Source organism: Saimiri boliviensis, chromosome 2, assembly GCF_048565385.1.
Source record: "Saimiri boliviensis isolate mSaiBol1 chromosome 2, mSaiBol1.pri, whole genome shotgun sequence".
Taxonomy (NCBI): Eukaryota; Metazoa; Chordata; class Mammalia; order Primates; family Cebidae; genus Saimiri; species Saimiri boliviensis.
This window is the reverse complement of record NC_133450.1, coordinates 141,302,222-141,321,176: the sequence shown is the minus strand read 5'-3', so window position 1 is coordinate 141,321,176 and position 18,955 is coordinate 141,302,222. Positions and strand designations below refer to the sequence as shown.

At 56.2% G+C, this 18,955-nt stretch overlaps 1 long non-coding RNA gene across 6 annotated transcripts; it reads left to right on the top strand.

The window, feature by feature from the left end:
- Positions 1 to 2,222: 2,222 nt before the first annotated feature.
- On the top strand, positions 2,223 to 17,883 carry LOC120360666 (uncharacterized). 6 transcript variants are annotated; one of them, XR_012516487.1, is made up of 5 exons: positions 2,223 to 2,371; positions 2,617 to 2,835; positions 3,089 to 3,314; positions 10,180 to 10,344; positions 15,905 to 17,883. It is a non-coding gene; the product is annotated as an uncharacterized LOC120360666 (long non-coding RNA). The 6 variants fall into 6 exon arrangements; XR_012516485.1 differs by having other exon boundaries at positions 2,617 to 3,314; positions 15,905 to 17,254; positions 17,557 to 17,883; XR_012516484.1 differs by adding an exon at positions 13,450 to 14,055 and having other exon boundaries at positions 2,617 to 3,314.
- The last annotated feature ends 1,072 nt before the right edge of the window (positions 17,884 to 18,955 follow it).

Below are 18,955 nucleotides of genomic sequence, written 5' to 3'. Positions count from 1 at the left end.
ACGGCAGGAGGGTTCTCACCAGGGAAGAGCTTAGTGACCGCAGAGCTCCGAGTGAGCAGATGGGAGGAAACCTTCAAATCCATCTCCCCAGGAGCTTTGGGCTGGGGCTTTTAAGGGAATCACGGAGGGTGATGGGCTCTAGAAGCGGGGTTGTCGATGGGTCTGGGTAAGGGAGGTAAAATCATCAGGTGGTGGAAACTGCATTCTCTGGTGACTCAGGTCCTCTTGGGGTCCTTGAGACCAGCTGGCATCAGTGATTTCACTGGTACACAGGACCCACAAGAACATCTCAAATGGAAACCTTGCAGTGGCTCACGTCTGTAATCCCAGCACTTTGGGAGGCCGAGGTGGGTGGATCACCTGAGGTCAAGAGTTCAAGACCAGCCTGGCCAACACAGTGAAACCCCGTCTCTAGTAAAAATACAAAGAATTAGCTGGGCGTGGTGGTGCGCACCTGTAATCCCAGGTGTTTGAGAGGCTGAGGCAGGAGAACTGCTTGAATCTGGGAGGCGGAGATTGCAGTCAGCCAAGATCATGCCATTGTACTCCAGCCTGGGCAACAAGAGTGAAACTTCATCTCAAAAAAGAAAAAAGAAAAAGAAAGGAAACCTTTCTAATATTCAAGTTGTCATCTCTAGGCACTGAAGGGGAACTGCAATCTTATAGCAGAGTCAGAGAGCAAGTGGAGCTGGTGGTGAATGCTGAGTGTGCTACAAGCTTGCTTTGTTTCCATTTCTCCTCCTCTCTTCTTCCTTGATTAATTTTATAATGTTTATGGAGACCGTCTCATCATCATCAGGGCCATGGGTGACAGTTCCAGAACAAAAGGCAGGTTAACAAGAGAAAAGCACACCAGATGTATTTAATCAAAGCTTGATGTAGTCCCGAGTTCTTATGCTAGGCACCCTGCTTGATATAGGTCGGGAGTGGTCGGAAAGGGAGACCCAGAGGCCCCAGGAAGATGGTTCCGGAGCTTAGGGTCAGTGAGGAGCAGGCAGCGTGTGGACGGGTGTGGGGATGGACTTCGAGGGGGCCGGGCGAGGCCGGCTGTGCAGGTCCCCCTCGGCCTCTCCGAGCAGTGCCCCTCACTCCCAGGCACGGGGCAGGACCCCGGAGCGAGCGTCTTAGGACCCACAGTCAGACAAGGTGAGCAGAAAACGTCTTCGTGGCCAGCTCCTCCGCAGAAAGGCAGGGAGGGTTCGAGTCATGTTTCTAGGTCTCATGGCTGGTTTTGGGGGAAGGGGCTCTACTGTCCATGACTCGCCTGGGAAAGAGGAATTCTGGCTTCTGTGACTTGGTGCGGGGAGAAAGAGGGTGGGAGACAGGAGGGGAGGCAGAGGTCGGAGAGAGGCTTGGGCTGCCCCAGAGGCCTGGTCTCCTTTAGTCCTGAGTTCTTATGCTAGGCACCCTGCTTGGGGGAATCGTGGTCTGAGCCTCAACAAACCATTTTTGCTTTTAAAATTAACATGATGGGGCCAGGCGTGGTGGCTCACGCTTGTAATCCCAGCACTTTGGGAGGCTAAGGCAGGCAGATCACCTGAGGTCAGGAGTTTGAGACCAGCCTGGCCAACATGGTGAAACCCCATCTCTACTAAAAATACAAAATTAGCTGGGCGTGGTGGCGCGTGCCTGTAATCCCAGCTAATCAGGAGGCTGAGGCAGGAGAATCACTTGAACCCAGGAGGCAGAGGTTGACGTGAGCCAAGATGGTGCCATTGCACTCCAGCCTGGGCAACAAGAGCAAAACTCCATCTCAAAAAAAAAGAAGAATAATAATTAACACGACAAAATCTTCGTTTTTAAATAGGCATTTCCTTCTGCAGGGACCGCTCTTGTGACCTCTAAAGCCTGTGTTAACTTCTCATGGGCAAGCTCACCTTCCTTCCTCCTGTCCTCTCCTGTCTGTGGCAGACAGGCGGCCTGAGGACCTCTAAGTTGGTGTGAAGGTGCCCCCCAACCCACAGCGATGGGCACACACACGGTGTCTGGAAGTGCCTTGCTGACTTGAACTCAGCGTCCTCTCTTGCTTCTGAGGTCTGCCACTCCAGGCAGGAATCTCAGTTCAGAGCAGCAGAGAGAGCTGGTGTGTGGGGACCTTGGCTCTGCTCTGTCACCTAGGGCAGCCACCGCCCCTTTCTCGTGCTGGCCACACCCACATGGGGTCCCTCCTTTCCTATCACTCCTGCTGGGCTCCTCCCCGGAGGAAGGTCCTAGTGGGTGGGTCCCGTACAGGAAAGCTCAGTTTGGTGCCCTCAGCTGACACCGTCCCGGGGCCTGTCCCTGGGGAGCTTGGCAGCTGAGCAGGCCCCTCTCAGAACGTGGGACCTCTCCTATGGATGGAAGGTGACTGGACCTTGCACACCCAGCTGAGGTAAGAGGGAGGGTCCTGGGGGCAGGATCTGGAGGAGGCTGGGTGGAGCATTCCTGGTGCTGGCTTGCCTCCATCCCTGGGTCTTAAATGATCTGGCCCAGATTCTGTCCTGTTGCAGGGGGGAGGCCTGGGGCTTGGAAGCTGTTTTCTAGGTCTCCACGGGGGCTGCCATGGGGGCCTCTGTCAACCTCTGGGGCTTCTCAGGAGCCGCTGGTCCCACTGAGCCTAACTTTTCTCATCTGTAGGATGGATGTCACCTGTGTTCACCTCACAGCTGCTGTGCGGGGTGAGGGGGCGGGGGAGAGACACTGGTCGCATTGATGCAGCCCTTGCAGTTTGACTGGTCCTTCCAGACCAGTCTGACAGCTTCCTGGTTCCCCAGAAACTGGCCAAGCTGCATTCCAGGACCTGGCACTAGGGCGGAGGTCTCCGAGGGGGCAGTAGGGCTGCCCTGTCCTGGGAAGGTAGGAGGCGGGGAGCAGATGCCCAGGAATGCTCATCCCACCCTTGGGGTCTACTCATCCCCATTTCACAGAGGAGAAGACTGAGACTCAGAGCTGCTGCCCAGGGTCACTTTTGGGTCACTTTAGGCCCCTGCTTTGGCCTATACCCCCACATCAGGCCTTCCTGAGGGCGCAGGCCAGAGGGGCAGCAGAGGGTGGGTAGGTGGAGCCCTTCCCCAAGGAGGTCCTGCCGCGTGCCTCCTCCTTCCGACAGATGGGCCGCCCAGGGCCCCCAGGGGAGAAGGTCTCTGGCATCCAGCTGTCTGGTTTCCCCAACGTCCCTGGAGATGTCCCTGGTGATGTCATCCCCGGCCCTGAAGACTCGGACCTGGTGCCCTCCGTGACCCTGGCTGCAGCCCTTGCCCTGCTGTTCCTCCTGCTCTCAGGCTGGCTGGTGTGGGACGAGCCCCACCAAGGCTGCTGCTAGTGTGGGCTCCAGGGTAGGTTTGGGGGCCCGGGCCTGGCACAGTTAGGGGAGGCACAGCCAGGCCTCCCAGCAACACCCTACGCCAAACTCCACTCCACCCTTTCCCACAGCAGCCCCAGCGGGACCCCAAGACTCCCCAGTGGAGCCCCTGCTAGGTATTGGTAAAATGAGCGAGTGAGTTAGAAGATGGGGGTTCTCGTCCAGGCTCTGCCCGTGCTGGGCTGTGACATGGACAAGTGCCTTTTCCCTCCTGGATCCTGGTTTCCGTGGTCATCCAATGGGGCTCCCAATACTCACTTCGGGGCCCTGTTGGGAAGGCAGGTGCTGTGGGAGGCAGGGGCCGGGCCAGGAGGATGCCCTGGCCTTGGCTGCCATCTGGTGGTTACAAACAGCATTGCATCATCTGGGTAGCCCAGGCCAGGGCTGAGGAGCTGAAGGTTTTTTATTTTTAAATGCAGAACATTTTGAGATTGTGGATAAGCATAAATCCTGTTACCCAGAGAGCGCAGATTTTAACCTTTTCTATTTATCGTTTCCCCCGATCTCCATATCTGTAATCTCCTTAACAAAAATGGTAATCATAGGGCGAGGGTGAGTTGTGAGCCGGGTTCCGGGGTCCGAGGACGCTGCCCGTGGCACTGGCCCAGGGCCCTGGTGCCCTCTTGCCCTACAGCAGCTTCATTCCTGGCCTCAACACAGGAAGCAGGGAAGCATTTTGGGGGCTGGGAGGGGTGTGGGAGACCTTCGGACTGGGACCTGGAGGCTCCAAGACTCCTCCGTCTCTCCCAGAACAAGGACTTGTCAAAATCTCTACGTGACCCAGACCCTGCGGAGAAACAGGGTGAACAGACCCCCGAAGGGGCTGGGGTCTGACCGGGAGTGGGAAGGACGGGCTCACCACAGCAGGCTGAGGCTGGGCTGGGTCAGCAGGGCCTGTGAGAAGGGGCGGATGAGCTCTGGCATGTAGGAGGAGTGGGCCAGGGCCGGGGTCCCCAGGGAGGCTATTCCAGGCAGAGGAACCGAGTGGGGAGTTCAGAGGCCGCTTTGTGTCCTGCGCCAGCCACTGCTCCCTCTGGGAACTGACAGTGTCTGGAGCCTCCCAGAAGCGCCCACTGAGACGGGGCGTGCGGCAGGCAGCAAGGCCGTGTGGTTCCACATCCCAACCCACGCTTTGTCCATCCCAGCGTCCCCATAGTGGGGCTCTTCTCCCTCCTCCAGCTTCCCAAAGCCAGAGTGCACACGTGAGTGTCCACGGGGCAGCCGGGGGTCTGTAAGTGTCCTCTGTCCTTGCCTCTGGGCGGGCCGCAGTCCAGCGTGCTGCTCCTCTGCCCTAGAGAAGCTGCCTGGGAAGCCGGTGGGGACTTTAGAGGCGTTGTGCAGAGGGGGAGGGGGAGGGGGAGGCTGGAGGTTTGGGGGACTCTCTGAAGCAGTGAGGTGGCCTTTCAGCTGGGGGGACTGAGAGAGCAGAGGCCTGCAGGCTAGACTGGGGCCTCCCTGAGCTGTCATAAGCGGGACAAGGCTATAGGGTGGGCCACAGGGCCTCCTCACTCCCCGGACCATCCTGCCTGCTCCAGGAGGGGCACACCCAGAGGAAGGAGGGAGGCCGGTTCCTGGCAGAGCCATGTTGAGGCTGATCCTCCCTGCCTCCCCCACAGCCCCTCTAAGCCTCTTCCCTGTCCTGCACACCCACAGGGGGGTGCCACGGAATCATAGAATCAGGCTCCACATGGCCCCGAGCAGCACGTGGCCTGGGGAGGCAGCCAGCTCGGCCCCTGGAAGCCTCTGGCCTTCTGCCCAGGGAGCAGGGGCCCCTTGGGGGCTCTTGTCTCTGCTCCCTCGGTCACATCCCCTCCCTGTTTGTGGAGGAGAGTGGCCGCAGGCAGCCACCTGACTCCGCCAGTTGCACCCGGCTCCAGCTTTCTCTGCCTCTCCACATTCAGCCTTCAAGGCATCTCCTCAAATGGAGACCCCGAGGGTCGGGTGCAGTGGCTCAGGCCTGCAAGCCAAGCCCTTTGGGAGGCCAGGGCAGGAGGATTGCTTGAGGCCATGAGTTCGAGACCAGTCTGGGCAATATGACGAAAACTTGTCTCTACAAAAAATACAAAAATTAGCTGGGCGTGGTGGCGCACACCTGTAATCCCAGCTACTCAGGACGCTGAGGCAGGAGAGTCGCTTGAACTCAGCGGGTGGAAGTTGCAGTGAGCTGAGACTGTGCCACTGCATTCCAGCCTGGGCAACAGAGCAAGACCTTGTCTCAAAAAAAAAAAAAAAAAAAAAGAGAGAAAAAATGGAGACCTTGAGACCCAGCTTCTGAGGTGGGGGGCGATGTTAGTAACTCACAGCACAAGCTGCTAGGGTCTGCCAGGGTGGGCTGGGCTGGGCTGTGGGGGAGCCCAAACCCACGTCCCTCTTCACACCTGCTCAGAGGCTGCCCAAGGCAGAGCCAGGAACTTCCGGCTCCTTCCTCCCAAATGCTGAGATCGGGTCCAAAAGTTCCAAGCATTTGCACCCCTAAAAGTGGCTTCCAGACTTGGCCAGGAGCCATCAGGATGGGGGACCAGGGCTGCAGGGAAGCCCGGGGGCGCAGGCCGAGGAGGCTGTGTCTGCCCCAGAGCAGGGCAGTGAGAGGATGGCCTCTGGCCCTTGCCACCCTGGGCTTCAGCCCTGCCCGCCCGCCCAGTGCTAACGAGAAATGCAGGCAGGCCAGGGCGGCGTGTGCCTGCTGGGTGCGCTCGCATTCTTGACCCGCGCCCATGAGAAGGCCGTGTGGTTTCTGATGCATTTCCAGGGGCCAATTCATTCCCCCCGCCCAGCTCCGGTGGCTCCTGCAGGCCGAGCCCTTGCCGGGAGGGTCTGGGGCGAGAGCAGGCGTCTGTGCGCAGCTGGGCCAGGAAGGAATTGCATCCGAAAGGAAAATATTGTTCTGTATAATTCAGTGACCCGTTTTCCAAACACTGTGGTTCTACCTTGGGGTTTTCCCCCGTCTCCCACCTCTCCCCACTACTCTTCCAGGGGCTGCTGGGAGCCAGATGCTTGAGGTTAGGAAAGTATGTGCTTTTACCGGGCTAGACGGTGCAAAGGGTGACAGGGTGGGCCTGGGGACAGGGCTCGGCCGGCCAGAGAGAGTTCTGGGGTGGGGCCGGAGGGACCGGAGCTCCAATTGGTTTGCAAAGAGGTGTGAGAGCAGGCAGCCCGCCAGAGTGTGTGCGTGCGTGTGTCTCTGTGTGTATGGATGTGCCTGTGTCTGTGTGTACATGTGTATTTGTGTGTGTTTATGTGTACGTGTGTTCCGTGTGTGTGAATGTGTGTCTTTAACCAGGAGGCTGGGCATGCAGCGACACCGGCACCCTCTCTACCTGCCCTGGGGACGAGGCTGCTCCATGCCGACGCTGAGAGAGCAGGCTCGGGGACAGATGGGCGCAGATCTAGCCCTTATTTCCAGGCCTCCCTCGTTGAGTGGCTTTAGGAAAGTCATTCTCCCTCCAGGTCTCATGTTCTGATCCGTCGCTGGGGGCTGTGAGGCTATACTACTACCTCCATTCTTTTCTGCCTCCTCCCTAAAGGACCCCAATTTTGCTTGGGGGTGGCAATGAGCCTCCCCTGCGGCCAGGTGGACCCTGTCGGTGCAGTCCGTGAGGGCTAGACAGGAGGGTCTGGGGCAGCTCTTCACCTCATGAGAGAGGTGAAGCCTTGCTGGAAAACGTTCTGGGTCCTACCCTCTTCTAGCCCGGAATCTTGTCGAATGGCCTGGGAGACAGCTGCTCAGCAGCAACCATGAGGGGGACTGAGTCTTGAGGCTGGGAGGAAGCAGGTGCGGGCTCTCAGGTAGTGTCTGGAGCCTGAGGTTCATGTGGAGTGACGGGGTTGGCTTTTGTGTGCTGTAGCCTCACGCGCTCCTGCTGGACACCCGACGTCACCCTCTCTTCACCTGGGGATTAAGGGGCCTGGAGGCTCGAAGGGGCCGGCTCATGGGTGGGCTCTGGATCTGGGCGCCCTCTTCACTGCTGCACCCTGAGGGGCACAGGGGAATGTGCAGGGTGGTCTTTTGACAGTCCGGCCCTGCTGCTTTAAGGCTGCAGGAGGAGGATGGGGAGGAGCTGGAAGGGGAGGAGGAGAGGGAGGAGGACAGCCTGGTGGGAAGCCTCGAGTGGTCCGGCTCCCAGAGAGGTGGATGGGTTTAGGTCAGGAGTTCATCTGAGAACAAGTACAACCTAGGCCCCCGGGGCCCCGTGCGGGTCACCACGCCTCTTCCAGCCTCGGTATCCTCTGGAAGGTGACAATGACCAACACCCAGTGACACTCAGACCTCAGAACTATGGGTGAAGGATGGGGGCCCTCTCACCCCAGGGAGATGGGACAGGAGCGGGCATGCAGACAGCAGATGGCCAGGTGCACAGAGGCATTGCCCGCCTTCCTCACCAGGACCGCGTGGGGCAGGGCTCCTTCTGCAGGTGAATCTACCCCGGGCTGGGCTCTGGGGGTTCCCTCTCTTTTCCTTCTCACCAAAGACCTGCTGGACACCCCCTATCCCACACTCCTGGGGGCTTTAAAGGGGCTTCAGGCAACCCACATGCGTTCCCGGTACCCTGTTTGGGTATGAAGAAGGAATTGGACAAGCCAAGGGAGAAGCTGGCCTTTCCCCTCTGCTGGCTACCCAGCCCATCCTGGGGACGCTGCTGTCCTTGACCCCTCTGCTGGCCACCCATCCCCTCCTGGGGACACTGCTGGCCTTTCCCCTCTGCTGGCCACCCAGCCCCTCCTGGGGACACCACTGTCCTTGACCCCTCTGCTGACCACCCAGCCCCTCCTGGGGACGCCGCTGTCCTTGACCCCTCTGCTGGCCACCCAGCCCCTCCTGGGGACGCCGCTGTCCTTGACCCCTCTGCTGGCCACCCAGCCCCTCCTGGGGACGCCGCTGGCCTTGACCCCTCTGCTGGCCACCCAGCCCCTCCTGGGGACGCCGCTGTCCTTGACCCCTCTGCTGGCCACCCAGCCCCTCCTGGGGACGCCGCTGTCCTTGACCCCTCTGCTGACCACCCAGACCCTCCTGGGGACGCCGCTGTCCTTGACCCCTCTGCTGGCCACCCAGTCCCTCCTGGGGACGCTGCTGTCCTTGATCCCTCTGCTGGCCACCCAGCCCCTCTTGGGGACGCCGCTGGCCTTGACCCCTCTGCTGACCACCCAGACCCTCCTGGGGATGCTGCTGTCCTTGACCCCTCTGCTGGCCACCCAGTCCCTCCTGGGGACGCTGCTGTCCTTGATCCCTCTGCTGGCCACCCAGCCCCTCTTGGGGACGCTGCTGGCCTTGCCTGCTCTGCTTGGGGGGGTCCCACCTGGGCTTGAGTCCTCACTGCCTGGTCTTCCGTGAGCCTTTGTCTCCTCCTTTGGAAAATGGGGAGAGGAGAGTGCAGTGGTTAGCCCTGAGCCTGACTGTCTGGCTGTTTCATGAGCTTCTGTTACCTTGACCACCATCTTTAACAGCCTCAGTTTACAGACAAGGCCCCTCAGCCTGGAGGAAAGGATTAGCCTGCCTGGGAGGTGAGGGGAGGTCTGATTCTCTGATTCTGACCCGGTCAGTTCAGCTCTGGCCCCCTCTGGGGTTCCCAGGCAGGCATTAAGGGAGGGGTCAGACCAGTTCCCCCTACCTTGGCCAGATGCAGTGACCTTGGGCTGTAACCCCGGGGGGTTCACGTCCCCCACAGCCTGCTGGGGACTGGCCAGGCCTGGGGGAGGCTGGGGGAGTGAGGGGCTGGGAGGGATACCACCTGGTGGGATGAGGCCCGCACTGCCCTGCCAGCCTGGCGTCTCTGCTCTCCCAGGCTCAGCCAACACCCGCTTGGGGACTCAGCCAACTATTTGTGGGCTGCTAAGTAGCAGGACAGCTGATTTTCTAGCTCAAGTGTGACATTACATTTTTCTGGACGGCCAGGCACTTCCTGGCCTGAAGTGTGCTGAGTGACAGTCTCACTCTGTCCGGCTGCCCCTGAGTCCCTGCTTCGTCCAGGCTGGCTCGGCAGTGCCAGGCTGAGACCCATCCTGCTCTGTGTTCAGACGGAGCCCAGATCAGGCCCCCGTGGCTGCAGGTGGCCCAGGAAACTTCCCCGGGGTTATTTTTGGCCTCTGTGCTGGCCAGTGGACTCCCTGCCAAAAGCAATTACTGAATTTTCATCTTGTTTTGCTGATGGTTTAGAGTATGTCAAAAATGTTCCACTGGAAGGCCTGAGGGCACCTCGGGGTGGGGGACGAGGGGCTTGGGAGCCCAGCTGTGGCCGGGTCCCCGGAATAGACCTCTGGGGTTGCTGGCGAGAAGGAGGGAGGGGCGGCTGGGGCCGGTCTGTTTGTAGCTGCCACTGGGTGCTTCCCACGAGCACTCTGCATGCTCGGCTGGTGGTCCTGCTCCCTGTGCCCTCTGCCAGCTGTACGTGTCCTTCTCTTCTGCTTTACAGGAGAGAAGAAACAGGCTCCGGGAAGGGGCTAAGGGCATGCCCAGGCTGCACTCTCCATTCTGTGGGCTGTAGCATTTCCAGCCCTGAAGGATTTCCCTGGCTTAGGGGCGGCAGGGCTGGGGGCTGGGGAGGCCACGGGGAACAAAGCAGGGTCTGCCCGGGGAGAGGGGGCCCGAACCAATCAGATCTTTCCGAAATTAAATGTCTGTGTTTCGAGTTTCAGCTGCTCTGTCCACCCTTGTGGAAATTGCCCAAGTGGCAGCCGGGTGGATGTAGGAGGAGGCGGGTAGGGGGGAGGCTGGCGGTGGGAGGCAGGCTGGTGGTCAGAGGGGGGAGGCTGGCGGTGGGAGGGGGGAAGCTGGTGGTCGCTGGGGGGAAGGCTGTCGGTCGGAGGGGGCTGCCCTGATGCTCCCAGCTCCCGTCCATCCGCAGGGGCCACACCGCTCAAGCTGGTGAGCAGCACCTCTCCAGTGCTCCATGTCCCCTCCTCTCCCCTCCGCGGCAGCCCCGGGAGGCAGATGCTGCCGTGAAACCACGGTGCCCTTGAGAAACCTGGCACGAGGGGCTTCCTGTCTGCCCACAGCCCTGAAGGTCATGGTAAGTGGTGGTCCTGGACTCTGCACCCTGGCAGTTCACTCCAGAGTCACTGCCGGAACCTCAAGCCGTTCTGGAGCTCCTCCTGGCAGCCCTGGCCCTGGGTGCCTGGACACCCCCATGCTGCATGGCAGTGACTTGCTATGCCGACCGTGGCCAGGGTAAGGGCTGCCTGGGTGAGGGGACATGTCACCTGGGGACCTGGGTTGCCTGACCTGTTCCTTGGGGCCCCTGTTCCTCAGCTGCTGTCTTGGGTCAGGCTCCTGGCCACTCTGCTGGCTTGCAGTTCCTGAGAGCCTGTGGACCTTGTGTCTCGAGGCCTGAAGGATCAGCAGGGCCCGAGGTGAACGGGGTGGTCCAGGGCCAGGCTTGTGCCCACGCACCTGTGCGTGCTCCCACACTCTAGCAAAGCAATGCCACCTCCTCGCTGATGGGCTCGGGGTGGCCCTTCGTGGGTATTGTCACCACTTACACGTCAAAGGATTTTTGAGGAAGCTCAGGCCTGGCTTCATGCCAGGCACTGGGAGGGGGCAGCCCTGCCTCGAGGGAACCCCGGCAGCTCATGTGTGCGGGTCCAGAGGGGAGACACACTGAAAACTGTCACGGCTTCGACAGGCTGGGGCAGGGCAGAGGGACACAGGCTCCTGGACACAGGAGAGCGGGGACAGGCTGCTTTCTGGAGGAGGTGATGTCTGAGCTCAGTGCAAATGCCTGTGTGGGGCTGGCCAGGGTATTGGGTTCCTCGGGGCAAGTCTGCCCCAGGTATTTGGGAGGGAAGTGGCTCAGGGTGGGTGTTGGGGCTGAGAGTGGCGGGTGCATCTGCCTCAGTGCCTGCCAAGGCGGAGCCCAGACTGGGCTGCTCGGTTGGCCTGGGTGTGGGTGACGCTTGCAGAGGCCGTGTGGGTGTCTGCATGTGTGTACCCACCGTGTGTCTTGTGTAATTGTGTCCGCACAGCCAGGGTCGGGTTCCGGCTGGTCCTGTCGCGCTGGGCAGCCACACGTACTTGTAATTACATCTGGGATTTCAGGGGGAGGAGGAGAGGGGGTGCCCGCTTGCCTCCTAAAACTTTTGAAGGCTTCACCTGGAAGAATGGGAGATGTCTGTCTGAGGGGCTCCCCGTCTCAACCCTTGGACTGGGAGGCCAGGAGAGACACCGCGGCCCCACGGGCTGTCCTGCGTGTCCTCACAGACTTGGGGCTGCAGTGGGGCTGCCGGGGGACGTGCTCCCGAGAAGCCCAGCTCCTCCTGCAGATAAGGAGTGTGTCTGCTTCTCACACGTGGAGGATGGGTACAGGGCTCGCTGTCCTGAAAGGGGCCGGCCTTCGGGCTCAGTTGGTAGAGAGGGAGCTGGAAAGCTTACAGCGGTATCTCATCTCCATGGCTGGGACACAACCCGGACTCGAACCCACCAAGCCCTGGCCTCCCCTGCGTGGCCCAGGCTGGTGGCCTTCACGCTGTGGCTGTCAGGTCTTTTCCCTTCCAGCTCCTGGCCCTGTTTTCCTGGGTCCTGTGTGGGCGGGGGCCTCATGAATGTACCATCCAAGTAGAAAAGATGGGCTCACAAATGCAGCTTCTAGACACCTCCAGCTGGGTCTCCCCAGGACCCCTGCGTGGAGGTCTGACAGCCCTGGCCCAGGCAGAACACAGCCTCTGCTTGCTTGTGTGGACTGGGTGGGAGGCCCCAGGAGTCGCGGTGATGAGGTGGACCTGGTGGGAGGCCCCAGGAGTCGTGGTGATGGGGTGCGTCGGGAGAAGTTCTTGGCTGTTGCCCATGGCCCATCAGCTCCTGTGGGTGGACGCCCTTTGGGCCAGAGCAGGCTCCTCAGTGTGCAGACACTGCCTGGCCTCTCTCTGCCTTTTCTTAATCTGTATTCTGTCGGGACAATCTCAAGGCTGTCTTGTGCTCTGTGGAATGGGCCTCACCTAGCGAGAAGCCCCAAGGGCCCCAGGGGCTGCTGAGCCTGTGTGTACACGTGTGTGCACTCAAGTAAGAGCATGCCTGTGTGTGCTCATGTGAGCTCATGTGTGTGTGCGTGAGCTTGTGTGTGAGCTCGTGTGTCGTGTGTACTCTTGTGAGCTCACGTGTGTGTGCCTGTGTGTGCTTATGTGTGTGTGAGCTTATGTGTCATGTGTATGTGCTCGTGTGAGCTCGTGTGTGCATGTGTGTGCTTATGCATGTGTGTGAGGTTATGTGTTGTGTGTGTGCTCATGTGAGCTCGTCTGTGTGCTTACGTGTGTGCTTTGTGTGTGTGAGCTTATGTGTCACATGTATGTGCTCATGTGAGCTCGTGTGTGCTTGCGTGAGCTTGTGTGTGTGTGAGCTTATGTCATGTGTGCACACACCTGTGTATGCAGGTGCCCCACTGCTGGGCACCGTCCCCAGCGAGTACCCCAGCAAGCTGAGTTCCGTGTTCCGTCTGTGGGTGAGGCTAGAGCCACGAATGCTTGTGTCTCACGTGGCCCATCAGGGATACCATCGCCTCCACCCCTGAGTGGTGCTTTTCAGTCCCTGGGGCTCAACCCTCCTGCTTCCCCTTCCCTTTCCACAAGACTCTTCCCCATCGGAATAGAAGGTGAGTGCCCGTCGGGCCCCTCTGCTCTTCCTGACAAATGGAACCTGTCCCCAGACTGCCTCCCTCCTTCTTTTTGAAAGTCCAGACACAATGTGTCTAATTCAGGCATGTCACGCCTGGGGCCCTGACATGGCCAGGTGGGTGGTCTTTGGGTCAGGGACACTCCGGCTTTGAAAACTCCACCAGATGCACTTGGAACAAGACCCCCCAGATCCAGGTGGAGCCAGCCCCACACCTCTCTCTGGGTGGCTGATATTTCAAAACTTGTAGCTTTCTGGACAATGGCTGGGGAGCCTCTCCGTGCGGGGGGCACATGTCCCTTGGCAGCCTTGTGTGAGCTAGGGAGGCTCCCTGGTGTCTGAGGCTCTGAGAGCTGGGTCTGCCTTTCAGGCCAGTGCTTTCTCCCATCTGTCCTAAGGGCTGGGCACAGTCATGCACTTATGGTGGCCTTTACAGTGAAGCAGGAGGAGGCTTCTTGCGATTAGACATTTCCACAGTGTCTGCATAAGCTGAGGTGGCGCTCTCACTGTTCAGGGTCCCCTGATCCTCCCCCGGAAGCCGGTTGGCCTGAAATGCAGACCCGATGACCTGGAACCGGCCCCTGGCCTCTGAGAAACTGAGCTGCCGCTGACTTGGCCTTTCCTCCATCGAGGGCTGAAATCCACAACTGTCTGGGGGTGGAGCAGCGGCCAGGCATCCAGGAAGGACTCTTGGGGCCTGACTGATGGACTGAGTGTGCAGCCCTCCCAGGAGTTCCTGTCTACCCTGTCTCAGCGTGGGCTGACCTGGTGGTCTGGGATGTGACAGGCTTGAAAAATGACGCAGTGATCCTGCCTGGAAGGTGTTCAGGAGAGACTGCATGCTGAGAAGGGCTTACAGAAGACTGTATGTGCTATGTGATCCCAATTATGCACAGAACAGGGCATAGCAGCCAAGACCATAGGCACTGGAGCCTGCTGCCAGGGTTCAAGTCCAGCTCTGGCATCTTCCAGATGACCTTGACCTTGGACATGCTGCCAAACAGACCTGTATTTCAGTGCTCTCAGCTGTAAAATGGGATGATGACCACACCTGTCACTCAGAGGTATTGCACGATTAAATGAGTCAATTTGTGGAACAAACTTAGAACAGCGGCCCTACGTAAGTGACTACAGAGACAAACGTCTACAGTTTTGATGATTTTAATGGTCCTTATTTTGTTTATTGCATGTTTGAATATTTCTACAATATATACACTTGACTGGGGTAATTCTCAAAAAGGTAGAGGTTGCTTTGAACAAACTTGGAATCGTCATTGACCCATGTGTTGCTTGTGAGGTAAAAAAAAAAAAGGTAAAAATAAAAAATTAATAAGAAACATCTGAAAGCTCTCAACCCACCACACACTGGCGGGGCAGCAGCTGACTGCAGTGCTGAGGTGCTGGAGGAGAGAGCAGGTCAGGGGGCTGGTCCTGGCTCCCTGGGGCTCTGTCAGGTGGGGGAGACACACCTGTAGAGGTGGGATGTTCCCCAAAGTGAGTGCCTAGTGGAGAGAGGGCTTGGGGGAGGGACTGGTGAGGGGCTGTGGAGGAGGTGGACCTTGAGCCAGGTCTTGGAGGACGGTAAGATTTCAGCAGGCAGGGAGCAGAGGCACACATAAAGGCGTTCAGGTGCAGGGAACAGCGCATTCGTGTGTGTATGTGTGTGTGTGTGCGTGCATGTGTGTGCATATGTGTGTGCATTCATGCCTGTGTGCGTGCATCCATTTGCACGTGTACATGCATGCACCCACACATGTGTGCATCTGTGTGCATTCATGCATGCACATGCATTCACGTGTGTGCGTGCATTAATGTGTGTGCATGCATTTGTATGTGTGTGCTTGCATTAGTGTGTGCGTGCATTCATGTGTGTGCTCGCATTTGTGTGCATTCATATGTGCTTGCATATGTGTGTGTATGCATACATGTGTGTGCATTTGTGTGTGCTTGCGTATATATGTGTATTCATGTGTGTGCATGCATACATGTGTGTGCGTGTGTGTGTGCATACACTGAAGCAAGATGTGCATGCTGGGACTGGGGTAGAGACCTGATGGGAGACAACGTGGGAGGCCAGGGGGGCCAGCCTGCAGGGAGGTGCCCAGGCTTGGCAGGGTGGTGGCAGGAAGGGATCCTGGTGCCGCAAAAGGTTCTGGAGCAGGGGCTGTGGGTGGGGACAAATGGGGCCCTGCTGTGTGTGGGACAGGAAAGCAGCTTCCCTGAAGAGCTCTCTCTCACCAGAGGGGAGCTTCAGCCCACAGTGGCATGTGTGGGTCCTGGGACAACCCTCACTGGATCCCTAGATTCTCCAGATTCTCGAGTAGCTCTGAAGAAGGTTGGTGAGAGCCACAGTGCAGGTTCCAGAAGCTTCAAAGCCCTGTCCAGCTGGACCCCAGTCACTCTGGGAAAACAGCACCCTGCCCCTGCTGGACAGACAGCACCCAGCTTGAGAAGACCCAAGATAAGAAGCTTACATGTTCCTCTGGCTTGGGCTGGAGTCAAGGGAGGCTGCTTTGTCAGGCTGGAATTGGGCCAGCTGAGCCCCAGGACATGCTGTCCCCTGGCCTGGCCTTTGGTGTGGGGCCTGTGCTGGGAATGGCGTCTGACCCTGTGTTCCCGGTGGGGCTAGGGCAGTGTCTTCAGGACACAGCTGTGTCCAGCTGTTTCCCAAATGACACAGTGCAGAAGCCTCCAACCTCCGCCCCTGCAGCTCTGCCCAACATCCACCATTGTGTTGGGGCCTTTTTGGGGACCCATGACCCTTGGGGTAACAGGACAGAGGCCAAGACCTGCTTGGTCTGCAGAGTTTGGGAAGTGTATTGACTTCTAGAGCCCTCAGGGACATCAGGAGCTGAGAAGGTTTGTCGATAGCCCAGCTCCACGAGATGACCTATGTTTAGGCTTGTGAAGTTAGGGAAGGTCCTGGCTTCCAACCAAACAGATTGTGACTTCCTTATCATCACCTCTAGGGTTACCAGCATTGAGAAGCCACTACGACCTTTGCCTTCCCTAAATCCAGAGTCATTTGGCCGAGAAGCTCTTCCCTGAGTCCTTGTCGGAGCATTTGTCTTCAAAGGTTGGAGGAGAATCTGTGAGTTTGTGTTCAAACGTCGGCCAGGCCACAGACTTTGGGAAAGTTCCAAACCTTCGCTGTGCCTCTGGGTTCCCGTGGGTTCCGCGGGCTCATTCCTGTGGCCGCCTCCCAGGGGCATGGGGTCTGTCTTGGGGACTTAGTGGAGGGTCCTGACCTGGAGACTCAGGCTGAACAGCCGGAGTGGGTGTGTGTCACCTTGGCTGCTGCCGCCGCCGGCCCTGACCACAGGTTCCTCCCGGTGCCTCTGCTCACTCCGAGGGGAGGCATCCTCCATGCGCTCCTGTGTGGGCTCCTCCTGAAATGTATGCAGAATGAGGGCAGGAATGCTGCCCGTCTCATTTGCTACTGTCTGTGTGGTATGGTTTAAATCTCACCTTGAATTGTAATCCCTGTGTGTCCAGGAGGGAAAATGTGGCCTGTGGGGGTGGTTTTCCCCATGTTGTTCTCCTGACAGTGGGTGAGTCTCATGAGATTGGATGGTTTTTAAAGTGGCAGTTTTTCCTTTGCTCATGCTCACTCTCTGTCCTGCCGCCCTGTGACGAAGGTGCCTGCTTTCCCTTCCACCATGATTGTAAGTTTCCTGAGGCCTTCCCAGCCCTGCCGAACTGTGAGTCAATTCAATTCAACCTTCTTTGTTTATAAATTGCCCAGTCTCAGGTAGTATCTTTATAGCAGTGTGAGAACAGACTAATACAATGTGCAGGGCTGAAGCAGCTCAATAAATAGTTGATGGATGGACGGATGGATGGATGGATGAATGAATGAATGAATTCACTAATTACTGATTCACTTGTTGAGTGTGGTAGAGCATCAGATCACAGACCTTAGATCCTGGCTTCCAAGGCTTGAATCTGTGATGGGCTGGCTCCATAATTTTAAGTGATTTATGTAATGGTCCCATACCTCAGTTTCCTCATCTGTAAAATAAAGGCCAATGATTTCTGTTCTTATCAGTACGGCCAGTTAAGAACCTATACAAACCCTCCCACTAACAGCGGCTAGAAATTCTGGATAGAATAAAAAATGCCTGTCTTGTTCATTATTGTCTTGAGCTGACTAGGAAGTGTGGAGTACTCAGGCCAGGATGGAGAAGAGATGGGACCCATAGAGGAAGGTGGATACTGAAGCTGGCTTTGCTGGGACATATGGAAAGAAGTGGCCACCGCTCCATCTCTGAAACAAAAAGCGGAACTTATTGTTTGTTAAGCAAGGGAGATCTAAACCTGTAAGGCTCAGACTCCTTGGACGAAGCAAATTCCTGGCTTTGCATAGAGTTTCAGGAAGAGTGGGGTTCAGGCACAGGAAGCTTTCAGACGTGGGAGAGCTTAGGGGTTGGCTGATCTTTAACTGAGGGAGACTAGTTTTTGGAGAGGGGCTATTGCTGGTGGGTTGAACAAAGAAAGTGGTCACTACTAGATTGAGATGGACTCAGTGCTGGTGTTTGACTCAGTTTGCTTGTTGCTGTGGCCAGAGAACAGCCTGTCTTCTTTTTGACGTTGGAGGATTGAAAACTTTTTATTTTCATAGGCAAACCTGAGCCTCGTTTTTTGACTACCTTTGTGGCTAGAGGTCAGAAGACAAAGCACAGAGCCTGACCATGCAGGAGAGTCTAGCAGAAGACCCTTCCTTCAATGTGGGACACCATGAGCTATACCTCACTGTCATGGAAAACAAAAAGATCGATTTCCCCATTGGATACTACATCAACACTGCCTGTAGCGAACTTTGGTGCCAAGTGGAAGAGGAAAAGCATTCTCTAAGAATTAATAGCTATAACCTGACCTTCATGTGTGTATGTAGCCTGAATCCATATTTCCTCAATTATCCAAAATAAAGGATTTTAGTTTAAAGGAGTCTCATATTGGAAGTACCTCAGTTGTTTGACAGAAGTAAATACAATTACTTTCTAAAGGACTCTGCCTTTACCTCAGGCCTCAGAAAATTTCCATAAATTTCCACAGAAAACAAGCAGTTCAAAGTAAAAAAAAAAAAAAAAAATCACTAAATATACAAGGAAGCAAAACACCATGAGTGAAAGTCAACAGAAACAATAGGCAGTAGAATCAGATCAGCCAAATATTTAGATACTAAAAATATCAGGACTGGAAAATAAGTATGTTTTATGGAAGAAATAAAAGAGGCTTGACTATATCAATGAAGAACAAGTACCAAACCTACTCTTAGAAATAAAAACATGACAATCAAAATGCTAAACTCAAAAGATAGTTTAACCACAGTTTAGACACAACCAAAGAAGGAATTGATGAACTGAAGGATAAGACAAAATAAATTAAGAAAATTGCACTCTTGAAAGGTTAAGAACTAGGAAATCTAAAGAACATGAGAACTAGAATGCAAGTGTAAGCATATTGCAAGTGGAGTTCAAGAAAATGAGAGATAGAATAGGGGTAGGGGCAATATTTGAAGAGGATTATGGCTGAAACTATTTCAGATATTTAAGAAAGCCCAATGACTCTCAAGCAAGCCAAAGAAAAAGGATTCCACACCAGTCACATCAGAATAAAAATGCAGAACACTGAAGATCAAAAGAAGTCTTATAAAAGAGCCCAGGAGAAAATGTAGATTATCTTCAAAGATAGTTATGCCAAGAGCTTGCTCTTTAGGAGCAACAGTGGGAGTTAGGAAATAGAGAAGTGATATCTTACAAATGCTCAGAGCAAATGATTTCCAACCTAGAATTCAATATCCAGTGAAAAAATTAAAGATGCAAATGGTTGTCAACCTAGAATTCAATATCCGGTGGAAAATATAGAGATACAAAGGATTACCGAAACTAGAATTCAATATCCAGTGAAAAAAATAAAGACACAAAGGATTACCAACATAGAATTCAATATCCAGTGAAAAATGTAAAGACAATCATAGGCAAATAAAAATAAAAAAGATGCACCACAAACAATCCTTG